General features: G+C 36.7%; 1 long non-coding RNA gene across 1 annotated transcript in view; it reads right to left on the reverse strand.

The window, feature by feature from the left end:
* Window positions 1–935: 935 nt before the first annotated feature.
* Window positions 936–12,007, reverse strand: part of LOC103009463 (uncharacterized) — a 29,911-nt gene continuing 18,839 nt past the window's right edge. The window contains exons 4-5 of the long non-coding RNA XR_003622213.2: window positions 11,245–11,411; window positions 936–1,134 (exon numbers count right to left, since the gene is read on the reverse strand). This is a non-coding gene — a long non-coding RNA (uncharacterized LOC103009463). The remainder of the gene's footprint in view (window positions 1,135–11,244; window positions 11,412–12,007) is intronic.

Below are 12,007 nucleotides of genomic sequence, written 5' to 3' on the forward strand. Positions count from 1 at the left end.
ATTACATGAGGGTAAATCCTGCCCGCTTTTTCATTTAGTCCTGGCTCATAGTAGGTAGACAATAAATATGTGTTGAATGAATTAATGAATTTTTAGAAATAGGTCTCAGCTTGCCTATCTGTAAACCCCTCAAGTCTGTTGTAAGGATTAAATGAAATACTGTACTCACAGTGCCTAGCATACCTTATGGTCTCAATACATTATAGCTACAGTAATAATAAAAATAAGATGACCATATATAATTTCCTCCTCTCTTAAAAAGCAACAAAGAGTCAGTCTATAGAGAAAATGATTGTTGTCTTTTTTCTTTCTTTCTGTTGAATTTTTAGTGAACCAATAGATCAACTCCCTTTTATCCAATATAGGTTCTGAGGTAGACAGCGGGTAAGGCAGGTGGAAATAAAATTATCAGCTTTACTACTGATAAAACAGATACTGGAGAGTATAGTTTAATTCCAAGGCAATAATAGACCTCCCAATACTCCACCTCAGAATGAGGCTGACATTGCCAGTCATAGACATCATCATCATCAGACAACTGCAAACCTTCCAGCTTCTCCAGGAGCAGGGCCTCTACCGCCAAGTTAACAGCATGGCATCAAGCAGACTGGAGAACATACATTCTGTAGACAGCAAATCACAAAAAAACGTGGGGATGTGGCTGAGCCACATATGCCCAGTTCTTATACCCAGATTTACCTGTTGGATAATTCACACCCCTTTCCATGGAGTTGAGTAAGTGAGAAAGTTGGGAGAAAGACGAAAATAACTCTAATGGACTCTATGACTCTGATGGAAACCCTTCCATGTGAAAAGAGACACCAGGAATGGAGACAAAGTATTAGATTTCTTCCTTTTAATGTATTATATTAGATACAAATGTTGTGCACCTTCTTAAGGTTGCTCAACTGTTTCTTTTCTTTCTCTGTCTTTTTTATTGCTTCACCTATACCAAATTGACTCTCATCCTTGATGGGGCCAGATGAGAAAACTCAGAAGTTCAGGAGAATTTGCTTCCAGTGTGTTAAATCTTGATTATTGGAAAGTGAGAAACAGGCAGATGTTTCTTTCCTTTCTCCCACTTGTGGACTGCTCTGAGATGTAGTTTCTCCTTGTCAACTCTTTGGAGAAGTCCTGTATAATGAGGAAATGATACATGTTGAACCATAGTGATGCATTCAAGCACATTATTGCTTTGACGTTTTCCGTGACTCATTTCCCCATATTTTCTTCACCCTCAACACCCTTGGTCAGTACCTTCCAGTCCAAGCATCAGCACTTTAATTCTTGCCCAGGCTTTACTTTCTATAGGAGCTATTCTAAAACAGGCATGGAATTTGAAATGAAATTTATGATAAAGTTCTTTTTTAAAGTCTTTGTATATAAATGAGGGACTGCCAGGCATTCCCCCATTATCTGCTCTCCCCTTCCTCTATGCTAATAAGACTTTAGCTGAGCACATTTCCCAGACTCCTCTTAAACTAGCAGTGGCCATGTGACAAGGTTTTGGCCAATGGAGTGTGAACACAAATGATACTTATAACTGTGGGTTCCTATACTTAAAAGAGTCTGTCCTCCCCTTTCTTTTTCCTCCCCCCATTAGCTGAAATCTGAATATGATGACTGAGTTGGATCAGTTCTCTTAGATCAGAAGATGGAAACCCTGTGTTAAGGATGGTAAAGCAAGACAGAAGGAACATGGGCATTCCATGCAGTGAGCCATCAATCAGACTTGAACTGTCAAAGCTCAACTGCTAAGTGAAAGAAATAAACTTTAATTTTGCTTAAATAACAGTTATTTGGGTCACAGTGGAGCAGCCAATCCTGTTTGTATACATTATATTTCATTTTTACTTATTAAAGTGAAGTAATTAGAGATACAATTTTTTTTTTTAAAGAATTCTAATCCATGGAGCTGAGTAGGAGCATTTAGAAGAAGGTCAAGCAAAGTTCTTTTTCAGGAAACATTTCAAGAAATTGCTCAAAGTTCTTGCCCACAAAACATTTCCCAGCCAGTTTTATATGCTGCAGATAGAATATTGAGCACACGGGCCAGGTCCTATGAGATCTGGGGCTGTGTAAATTTTGTGTGGCTTCATAATTAACACCCACAGTAAGTTTATAAGCTGTGAAAATGAGTGCTGTCTTTGCTGTGGAGAAAAGCATTGTTGTGGTTTCCAAGGTATGGGTACAACTGAGAGGGTATGAAGAATAAATCAGAGAAGAGGAAAATGAAGCAGTGTGCTCGTGTACTAAATATTGAACAAGCAGAATTTTTAGGGAGTCATCAGAAAAGCATCTTTAATTTTCTCTGTCAGTAACCCTGTAAATGTCCTTGGTGTAAGTTGTCCACATCTTGCCACAGGATAGAAACTTGGGCAATCTCATAAGTTTTCTCATAATATCCGGGTGATAAAAGACCCTATTGTCTCTTTAAGTATACTCACAATTCAGCAATTATAAAGTGTCTAATCCAGTATTAATCAACACCTCAAACCCAATCCCCTTTCCCCCCTACTTGGGACTGGCTAAGGTAGGCTACAGGCCTTCAGCGAGGAGGGTGCAGTTGGCCTCCTCACTTGTTTTCACTCTCCTCAGCCCTTCTCACTATCTGCTCTCTCCTCCAACATGGTTTTAAAATGGCCATCAGGAAAATACTTCAGTTTTGAAAGGTACCATCCTAAGATGACTTCATAGCCTCTGGACTTGGCTGATGTTTAATACTGACTCTTTCTGTCATGGAAGCTTTTGTGGTTTCATTGGAGGCTGCCATAGTTCCCTCCCCAGCTGTGACTCTTGAGATGGCCAGTGCTTCTCATATGGATGGCTGCCCCTAGTCCACCTTTAACGACCATCTCTGATAATACACGTGACAGCTTCATACTCCCGGGGCCACATTGCCCTAGAAAGTCACTTTCTAAATCAGAAGCCCATTTAATACAACCACTGAGGGTAAGTCTCCAGGATTTACCCTGACACAGTAAGAAATTATTCTTCATCCTTATCTTACTCTCTGATCAAATATTTTAAATGGAATACAATAAATTCAATAGCTCTTTGCTGAATGAATGAATGAATGAATGAATGAAAAGCTTGTTCTTCTAAAATATAATCTTCCTGAACTCTGACCTTCTATAGGAAAATTTCTTTTTACAGCCATAATCTATTAGCCTTTCTTCTGGTCCATTGATAAGACCAATCAACCATCAATTAACCATCAAGTATTTGCTCAGCATGTGCTTTTTAGTATCAATTTTCTAGCTGTTTTAAAAAATATAGATGTTGTTTATGTAGTGGTTTACCAGCATAATTAATTTACAGTTTAACTTGGCAATCAAGACTAACCAGAAAAGATAGTCTAAAAATGATGCTGTGTATAAAAGGTGTGGAAGTCACTGTAAAAACAATAATCCTCACAAGACACAAATGAGGGGGCCGCTATTTTCCCCCAAAACTCTAATTTTATCTTATATCAGTTGCCTTACTCCCTTATATTCATACTCCCAGCTTCATGCTTATTTGTTAATTTTACTACATTCAGGTAGGGAGACAGAATCAAAGAGTAAGAGAAAGAAGTAGAAGAAGAAGGAGGAGGAGGAGGGGTCATATGGCCACTGCTAATTTAAGCTTGGAAAATGTGCTCAGCTAAAGTCTCATTAACATGGAAGAAGGGGAGAACAAAAATGAGGGGAGGAAGACAGAGGGCTATTTATGGCTTATCAGAACCTAGGTGCAGTGTGTGTGTGTGTAAATTAAAATTTCCAAAATGAGAATAAAGTGCTGTGGGTTTTTTTTCTTCCACCATCTGTAAACATGGAGCAAGATTCATTTTTAAGAACTTTCGAATGAAAATGGTTGAGTAACAAAGTAATTAATGCCCAAAATGCATTCCCTGATCATATTTATCAGAAGAACATCCTAGAAAATGTTTTGCATGTGTAATTCTCCTTCTTTTCCCTTTGAAACAGTAATCATTGTTGCTAACTGAGGCTCCTGCAAGCACGCTGTGCTTTTGTCTCACGTTTGTCTCCTGCAACCAGTTGGGGTCAAAGGAACGATGATCTAGTGGTCACCTTTTTCCCCCCTATTCCTTACCTTCTACCACAACTCATACAGGTTAAAGTTTAGGGCTTCACTGGAGTTTGGGTATTCATGACACCTCCAAACATATTTTAAAAATTAGGAAGAAACATGATGGAAAAACATCTCAAAATTCCTTTTTAAGAAAAATATAATTTATGTTTACCAATTTTGTTCTTGTGCATTTAAGGTCATTATTACTGAATTATTACATTCAACGTATAAACATAATACAACTGCATGCTCCATGTTAAAGTATTCATAATGAGACTAAAATAACTTATATGTCAAACTTTTAACACGGAGATAGATGCATTTAGGGATTAGAAGTGCAAGGAGTGGTCTATTGCTCTTTCTTTCTTGAAATAACTGCAGAAAGCTTTGAAATGTGGCTCAGTGCCCAGTTTTGCCAATATCCTCTAGGGAATTTCCTGAAGAATAATGTGTTTATTACATGCTTCTACAAACGATAGTAAGGTGATTTCATAATTTGTTTTTTCGTGCTAATAGGGCAGAGATTTTTTTGATTTTTACATAAATATTTTCATGGTTAGGTCCTCCCTACCTCCTATTTTCCACTTTAAATCAAAGGCACTCATGAGTTTTTCAAGTATTCTTTGAATTGCAACTCAGTGGCCCATTAGGGAACTTTCATTTATGTTTAATATTTTCACTCCCAGTTTCTACAAGTATTGAGTCACTCAGTTACACAGCAATTAGTGGTAAAGTTTAAAGGAATCTAGAACTCCTAACTCTTTTCCTTCCTTAAGTAATTTTGCTTTCCAGAAAAAAGCTGCCATTTAAAGTAGAAGACTGCTCTAATCAAACCGTTAGGGAGGAAGAGATGGAGAAAGCAATTAGAAGAAGATGATTAAGTTTATAATTTTATTTCCTTTGTGTTTTGGGCTTAGGTCTTTGAAGACTCAGTTTGGCTAGAAAAGTTGGAGGTTTGATGAAAGCACCCCCTCCAGTGGAACCCCAACTCTCCAATACTGGGGAGATGTTTGGAAGACAGGAATAAGGAAGGAGGTTTTGAAATGGGTTAATGCGGCTAGAGCAGTAACCACTAGTAAGATTTCGCCATCTTTTTGGCCTTAGTGGCAAGCAACAAGCTACTAATTTACTGCAAATTATCATTACTATATGCCATATTAAGAACAAAGAATATGCTGCTAACAGATTCTGGTGGTGTTTCAAAAGGGAAGAAGAGACATTTACATAGTAGAGCACATCTCCCATGGATTTTTTCCCTATAATTTGCCGGGGAAGCATAGAAATGCAGAGAGGTAGCTAGCCTCCTCAGTAGAGAATAGCATGAAAAATTTTCACCTCTGTATGCTAGTTTCTCCAACTGCCAGATGAAAGTATCACTGTATTCATTTTTGTCTTCATCACATGCACACATACATAGACACACATGTACACACACACAGAATTTTCCTGAGAATATAGTAAATACTTCTCGGCAGTTTCTAACCACCAACTAGGATCTGCCAGCTGGTTCCCTTGGTTGCAGCAGGAGAAACTGATTCTGGCTAACTTAAGCAAAAGAGAATATTCTTGAGAAATACTAAAAGCTTACAGAATTTATAGAAAGGCTAGAAACCAGTCTTGGGAGTCGATGAGCACTGTGGTGTTTCAGTGACTGTAAAGCTGAGACTGTAGAAATGGCCTCATAGCAAAACTACAGCCAAACCTGCTGCTGGGATGTTGGAATGAATGGACTCCACCATCATTTCTATTCCTCAGCTGTCACCTTTCAGAGGAGGGTCTTAGGATGTGGATGAGGCAGCAGAACCTGATTGTACAATGGCTTCTCTTCTTCTAAACCTTCTCTTGAGTAGATGAAGACAACTGGGCTCCTTACTGCTGAAATATTCTGAAACCCTAGTTTTTAAAACTGTAGGTAATGGCAGAACGCTAGGAAGATTTCATTAAGGTGTGCTTAGAAGAAACAGTAATATATTACTCATGCAAAAGTACGGCCATTTGAAGAAGGAAAAGGAATATGACTGGCAAGACTTTAAAACCAAACTGGAGACTCTCTCAGCAGTATTTGTTGTATAATTTATGTTGCAGACATTTTGAGCTGCCTAATTGAACCATTTCAAGATGTCATGTCATCAATGTTTTCTGAGTTGTGTGGAGGTACAGAACACGTGCACCCATTTGGCAAAACTTGTCAAAATCTCCACATATATTTCTGGAGGAAAAATAGGATTTCTATATTGGAAATTTGAACTTTATCTATTCCATATCCCACTTTGTGAAATTTACTTTCTGATGAGAAGGATTATAGATTAATGTTTTCAATCCTGTCTCACTTGAGACTCTGGAACTATATGTCTCTCGCGCTTTGTGGTGATTGTTGTGGTAATTTTCTCCTCTGCCTCATCTTCTATTTAAGTCACATCGTACTTCTTCCAAGCTGGCCAAAAATTGCCTTTGTATTGGAGCCTTTATCTTCTTGCTCTTTCTGTTTCCCCATCCCCAGAATCTATCTGAAGTTGACTTCTTAAGTGGAATTCTTCACTGATGATTTAGAAGCACCTTATCCTAGAAACTGTGCCAGTGATACACGCTTTCTTACTTAGACCCTACACTTAAACTCCCAGAAGCTAGAAATGCCATAAAATGCTAACAGTCTGACAGAGGGGAAGAAGTTAATTATTGGCCAGGGATGGACATAGCCACATCTCATTAAAATGGTAATACATTCAGGGCATCAAGGAAGGAAGAAAATGAAAACATCAGAAGGCTAAAGATGAAAGGAGAGCAATACAATAATAAGAGAGGGCTTCTAATTTCTCAACTGTTATAAATTTTTTCTTTAAAGAACACACCTCTCTCTGTTTTTAAGCCTGCTTCGTTGAAGAGCTATTAGTGTGCTCAGCAACAAGTCACTCACTGACAACAGCAATCAGAGTGGAACCAAGAAACCTGACACCAAATTGGGTCTTAGTCACATTGGTATCTTATTTCCCAAGCATTGGACAAAGAAGTAATGTGACTTCAAAGTGAATAAAGGTAAAGGTGCAAACTATTTGGAATACACACACAAACACACATATACATACATATATATTCACACACAATTATAAAATAAGGTAGAGACAACCTCTAGATATTTTTTTTTAACAATTTGATCTTTTTAAGTTTTTACTCATTCTATGAATATATAATCTGTTGACAAGGAGCGAGGGGATAGAAATCATATCATGATAAGGGAAGAACATGTAGAAACCCATAAAGATGAAAGTCAGGGGAATATTTAGGGAATAGCAAGTTGCCCAGGTAAATTGCAATATAGGAGACTTGCAGGGGATTGTGGGCGAAAGTGAAAGATAATGCATAGGAGAAAAGTGGAATCTATGAAAGAAAAGAACCAAGGAACATCAGGGAGAAATTTTTATTAACCTAGTTCATGATGCTGTTGTGAAGATTTATATATGTGTATGTATAATTACATATATAATTAGAATATCACTATATATATTCATATGAAGCACTTTAAACATGAGATATACTCTATAAATATTAGGTAGTGTTAGAATTTTTAAGTAGGTAGTCAGTCATGATCCATCAAAAGTTTCTTTAAAATAGGAAATATTATAATGAAAGGGGATGGGTGCAATAACAAGTATTTTAATAAAAGGAAGTGGATGCAGTAAGGAGTAGTAGAAGATTACTACATGGTTTTAATCTAAATTGGGGCAAACCATAGTCCATGGGTCAAATCTGCCCATTGCCTATTTTTGTAAATAAATTTTTATTGAAACATGACCACGCCCATTTGTTTAGGGATTGTCTAAGACTGCTTTCACCCTACAATAGAAGAGTCAAGTGGTAGCAACAAGAGACCATATTGCCTGCAAAATCTAAAATATTTACTATCTTGCCCTTTACAGAAAAGTTTGCTGATCCTTACTCTAGGTGATCAGAATCATGAAATTAGCTAACATTTATGAAACACTTACCATATGCCAGGCACTGTTCTAACATGTTACATGATTTAAATCCTTGAACAGCCCTAACAGAAAGGCTAGGTAACTTTCCAAGGGTAGATGTTAGTGGCAGAATCTAAGATTGCCAAGTTTAGCAAATTAAAATGAAGAGCACCTAGTGTAATTTGAATTTCAGATAAACAATGAAAAAGTTCTTAGTATAAGTATGTCCAAAATATTGCATGGGACATACTTATACTAAGAACTTTTTCATTAGAAATTACTTTTTCATTAAAAACTACTTACTGTTTACCTAAAATTCAAATTTGTCTGGGTGTCCTGTGTTTTATCCAGCAACCACAGCCCAATCTAATTGGCCTCAGAGTCTACCCTTAACAAATATCATACTGGCTCTCTTACAAGGGTGGTGGGCTTATTTTAACAGGAATGGGGAGTCTTGCAGGACACGGAAGGCATTTTCTAGCCAGGGAGTGATAAAGTTAGCCTGAAATTTGAGAGGCAAAATTGGCTTTTTTTCCGGGAACATCTTAAAGATGTTTGACTTTGGGAAAGAGAAGATTAAATCAGCTCTGGATTAGTTTCTTTATGATATTGTTCAATTTAGGGTCTAGTGTTCAGAGAGCAATTAGGACTTGACACATAGATTGAGTCATCTGAATGTAAGTGGTAGTGGAAACTAGAAATAAACACCATCTCTGAAGAGTTCAGAGGTCAGTGTTGGCTTAAATCAGACCTGAAAGATCCTTCCAGATCTTCTCCAAACAGTGCTAAGCTGCTGGTACTTAGCAGAGCTTTCAAAATCCATTTTATTTCCATAGTGAAGGCCTAGACAGAATTGCACCATAATTTCTCATCAGTACTTAAGGAAAAACTAATAGAAAAGATGCTTTCTCATAGACTCAAGGGTCCTAAAATTTGTAGAACTCACTATACTGAAAAATAACATTTCTGACTAGGAAAGTAAGCCCTCCATATCCTTTCTGTTCTTAGAGATAGGGCCATAGATGTGGGAAACAGTATATTGAAAAATGCAGTCCATCAGGAGCAATAAAATTCAACACGGGCAACAACTCACAGTTGACTTAGGGGTGTGGTATGTTGCTGTTGGATCTATAAGCCTGCTCTAATGGACAGTTTTGCACAAAGCAGCTTGAGCAAGGCAAATGCTAGGTATCATTATTGCAGTTGTTACAGGCAACAGTCCATGAGCCCAATTATATAAAATTGTGGTGTGTTCTATAAGTCAATCAAATTCAGCTGTGTCTCCTGTGTCCTAGGCAAAATGTTGCCATGAATAGGAATAAATGACTTAATCCTAAACCTCAAGTAACACCACAGTAGAAGTAGAGAAAAACATTAAATAAATAGCTGCATAATGGCTATAATCGGCAAAAATACAAAGAATAGGGACATCACAAAATAGGAAGTGATTATCTCTTCCTAGGACCTCTACTTTAGAAAACAGGCCAGGGGCAATAGATGGCGCTTTGAAGGATGAGTAGGAGTTCTTAACACAGGAAAACAACATTTGCTCTCTTTCTAAACATAACTCTGAGTGAAACTTTATGATTTTTACTTTATCACTTATCTCACTCTTTTAAAATATCTTTTGTGATATTTTGAATGCACTGAAACATGTGGTACAGAGTAGGCTTATGTTGTTCTTTTGGCTATGGTCTTTCTCCAACATACATTATTTTGGCTTAAAGTTGTATACTACAATCACAGAAAAGTCAAAAGTATGACTTTAGAAATTTGAGTATTGCAAATTGCCCATAAAGGAGGCCTTTTGTTCCCTTTGCTCCCTGTCATAAACAGACTGATAATAATCTGACACATCTGGAACAGCTGGTAGGGTATACTTAATCTTTAAGTCTTAGAAACCTTTTTATGTAATGGCAAGAATTTGTTGTGCCGGTTTCAAACAGAAACTTGTCACAGAACTCTCTTGACTTGACTCCTGGAATTTACTTAGCAAAAAGATTCTCCAAATGTAGGCACTAAGGACAAACTGCAGGGGTGGTTTTCCAAGGCTACATGAAATGTCAAAGGTGGAGGAGACTGAAACAATATATAGGATTCTCATTTGTGAATCAATTTCCTTAAACACTACACCATGATCTGAATCTCCATAATAAGAAGTATGTTTCTTTACCATGTATTAAATTGAAGCTTTGGCTTCAATTACCATAACAAACTAATGCAGCCTCATAGAGATATATCCAAAATGTCCCAAGTTAGACATCCCAGAGGCTGAAGAGTCTCTAGTAAATACACAAACACACTCCATAAAAAGGAGTTTTAAAAAAATACAAATACTTTAGTGTCATATATCCTTATTTATATTGAGTAATTGGATAGTATATTAGAATATGTAACTTTAAAAAAAAATTTCAAGTGCTCATCATGAGGCTTATAGGTATTTTTAAGAATGATGTTATACAGTTCAATTCATACATAACGTTGTTTTTTCAGTGAAATAAATATCCAGATCACCTGGGCTGAGAATTTACTGTGCAATCTTTAAATAGTAACCTGGCTTAGTGGCTTACTTCTAATTCCTTTCACAAATATTGTACCTCACTGGTATTTTTTGCTTTCTCAGTAACACTTTATTTTTTCTCTATTTTAAAATTCTTTTCCAGTTTTATTTTATTGAGTAATGAATGAAAAATAAAAGATATATATATTTACATAGTACAATGTAATTTTTAAAGTATACAATGTGATGATTTTTTTAACTTTATTTTATAGTGAAGTATAGTCGATTAACAATGTTGTGATAGTTTCAGGTGTATAGCAAAGTGATTCAGCTATATATATATATATATGTTTCTATTCTTTTTCAAATTCTTTTCCCATTTAGGTTGTTACATAATATTGAGCAGTAATACTTTAAAAGTCACTTGTGTGGTTCAAAAATAAGACGTGATCTTGCTTTTAGATTTTTCTTTTATCCACATTATGATCTGTGAAATCATAGGATACAGCTCTTATGTGGCCATGCTTTAAAAATGAATAGAATATGCCCGTTTAATAACACCAGGATAGAACACATAGGAAGAGTCCAAGCAGTGGCACTTGATCCACACTCTTGGGAAATGATAGTTTATACTGACCCTGACCTCTAGCTTCCCCCTTGAGATAGGATTCATTAGACTGCTTTCATCTCAGCTGGGCAAAATCCCACCAGGTTTACCTTGGTGCAGACCATCTAGGCTGGCATCATTGCTGAGTCCACCTTGGGAACACTTGTGGTCAACTGATTCAGAGAGTGCTCTTCATAATCAATTCCTTCAAGAGTATTTTTTGACTGGCTACTCTGTGACAGACACCATCCTCGTAACTGCAAAAGCAGTGGGGATCCTGCGGAAATGGGGACAAAGTCACTGCCCTCATGAAGTATAGATTCTAGTTAACTTAAGTCTAAATTGTAATCTTTGTTTCTCTATTTAATCATAATGGAATTGTGAGAGTGCAAAATACAAAATGGAGAAATGAGGAAAGGGTAGTGTCAATCAAGAGAGTTTATTTGGAAAGTGAAAAATGAAAAAGCAGGGTTTCTGATATTCATTCAGAATAGCAACCAATCCAGAAATCATGAACTAAAAAAAAGGTTTAGTAAACCATGTTTGGCTTAAATGTCACACAATATCAGCAAATAAATAAAATCTGAGTCTTTTTCAAAATAAAATAGACTCTAAGGAAAAAGTGCAGGATCTTTATCAAACAGTATGCAAAGAAAATGTAAACATTTATAGGAAGCTGTGTTTGATAAGGAACATATATAAGTGAAAAATAAATTTAGTAACATAGAGGTAATATTTTATAGTTTATATTATGATATGTCTTATTTTTTATGAATAAAATGTACGGTACATCAGGGGTCCCCAACCCCTGGGCCACGGACCGGTAGGAACTGGGCCGCACAGCAGGGGGCGAGCGACGGGTGCGTGAGCAAA

Source organism: Balaenoptera acutorostrata, chromosome 1, assembly GCF_949987535.1.
Source record: "Balaenoptera acutorostrata chromosome 1, mBalAcu1.1, whole genome shotgun sequence".
Taxonomy (NCBI): Eukaryota; Metazoa; Chordata; class Mammalia; order Artiodactyla; family Balaenopteridae; genus Balaenoptera; species Balaenoptera acutorostrata.